Source organism: Chlorocebus sabaeus, chromosome 14 (genome assembly GCF_047675955.1).
Source record: "Chlorocebus sabaeus isolate Y175 chromosome 14, mChlSab1.0.hap1, whole genome shotgun sequence".
Taxonomy (NCBI): Eukaryota; Metazoa; Chordata; class Mammalia; order Primates; family Cercopithecidae; genus Chlorocebus; species Chlorocebus sabaeus.
The window spans coordinates 105184545-105186763 of record NC_132917.1 but is presented as its reverse complement, the minus strand read 5'-3'; the positions used below and the strand labels follow the sequence as shown (position 1 = coordinate 105186763).

The 2219-nt window shown below is 53.7% G+C and overlaps 1 pseudogene; it reads left to right on the top strand.

Moving 5' to 3' along the window:
- Positions 1-483: 483 nt before the first annotated feature.
- LOC119625697 (adenosylhomocysteinase pseudogene) lies at positions 484-1854 on the top strand (annotated as a pseudogene).
- The last annotated feature ends 365 nt before the right edge of the window (positions 1855-2219 follow it).

The following is a 2219-nucleotide window of genomic DNA, read 5'->3' as shown; positions in this document are numbered from 1 at the left end:
AGCATTGCATTTCCTTACCTGCTTGGAGTCAGGTAAGGCCATGCTTTAGCCAGTAATTATTTTATATTGGGAGGGAAGTTTTAAGAGCTTGAGTGTCATTGACTTGATTCCCGTGTTCACATCTAGTGACGGTGGAAGAATATATCCAAATGGAGCCTCCATTAGGCCAGGTCTTCATGTGTTTGGGATGAGTTAAGCCTCCCTGTGGTCTTTGTGTTGAATATGTGGCGTGAGTGGGAAATATATTTTGTGTGTGTGAAAAGCCACACAGATTTTTGAGTGATCTGTCACTGCAGCAAAATCTAGCTTAGCCTGACAAATACAATGTTGTTGCATTAAACATGAGCAGCCAGGTCAGAAGCTGATCAGGACTAGAAAATGCAGATCCGCCCTGCCCAGTGCCACTTGCCCCATGCCTGTCCCCTCTCGGAGGCCCGGCCCCCTTTGTCCGTGTCCATCACACTGTGTGGAAGCGTTGCCAGCATGTCTAACAAACTGTCCTGTAAAGTTGCTGACATTGACCTGGCCGCCTGGGGACACAAGGCCCTGGATATTGAGGAGAATGATATGCCGGGTCTGATACATGTGTGGGAGCTGTATTCAACCCCCAAGCCACTGAAGGACACCCATATCGCTGGCTGGCTGTATGTGACCGTGGAGACAGCCGTCCTCACTGAGACCCCTTGTCTCCCTGGATGCTGAGGTACAGTGGTCCAGCTGCAACACCTTCTCCACCCAGGACCAGGTGGCGGCTGCCATTGCCAAGGCTGTCATTCCAGTGCATGCCTGGAAGGGTGAAACAAGCAAGGGGTACCTGTCATGCACCCAGTAATCACTGTACTTCAAAGCCGTGCACCTCAGCATGATTCTGGATGATGGTAGGAACCTTACCAACCGCATCCAAACCAAGTATCCACAGCTCTTGCCGGGCATCCAAGGCATCTCCAAGGAGACCACCACCAGGGTCCACAACCGACACAAGATGATGGCCAAGGGGATCCTGAAGGTGCCTGCCGTCAACAACTCCATCACCAAGAGCAAGTTTCACAGCCTCTAAGGCTGCCGAGAGTCCCCATAGATGGCATCAAGAGGGCTACAGACGTGGTGATTGCCAGTAAGGTAGCCATGGTGGCAGGCTATGGCAATGTGGGCAAGGGCTGTATCCAGGCCCTGTGGGATTTTGGGGACCCCTTCATCGTCACTAAGATTGGCCCCATCAACCCCCAGCAGCTGCCATGGAGGGCTATGAGGTGAACGCCATAGACAAGGCCTGTCAGGAGGGCAACATCTTTGTCACTGCCACAGGCTGTGTTGACATCATCCTTGGCCAGCACTTTGAACAGATGAAGGATGATGCCATCGTGTGTAACCCTGGCCACTTTGACATGGAGATCAATGCCAAGTGGCTCAATGTCAACCCTGTGGAGAAGGTGACCATCAAGCCCCAGGTGGCCAGGACTGGCTGAAGAGCGGCACGGCACCATCCTGCTGGCTGAGGGTCAACTGGTCAGCCTGGGCTGTGCCATGGGCCACCCCGCTTCGTGATGAGTGACTCCTTCACCAACCAGTTGATGCTGCAGATTGAGCTGTGGGCCCACCTAGACAAGTACTCTGGTGGGATTTACTTGCTGCCCAAGAAGCTGGATGAGGCAGTGGCTGAGTCCCACCTGGGCAAGCTGAATGTGAAACTCACCAAGTTGACCAAGAAGCAGGCCCGGTACCTGGGCATGTCCTGTGATGGCCCCTTCAAGCCAGATCACAACCGCTACTGAGAACCATGCCTGCCCTTCACCTTCCAGCTGCTGCCCTTGCCCAGGCCCCGCCTCTCCTCTGTAAGAGCAAATGGCACCAACTTTGGGATTGGTTTGTCAGTGTCCACCATAGACTCCCTGGTGCTGGGCTGGTCACGCAGTTTTTGGCCTCTGCTGCACCCCTCGTATCGTTCTAAGTGTGGCAGGGGGAATCGAAAGACCCCTCCTCAGGCCCTGGTCAGGATGGTGGTACAAGGGACACAGCCACAGGGAACCGTGAGCTCAGTGGTCTTGGAACTGCTCACTAAGTCAGTCTTTCCTAAGTCTGGAAATTGGTAGTGGAGTCACAAAGCCCATGTACCTTACCACCTAGACGTTCACCTGGCCTGTGGATTTATACCCGTGTGCTTGGTTCGGTGGTTCCTCAGCCCATGACAGAGGGAAGGAGCTATACTCAAAGGTAAGGAG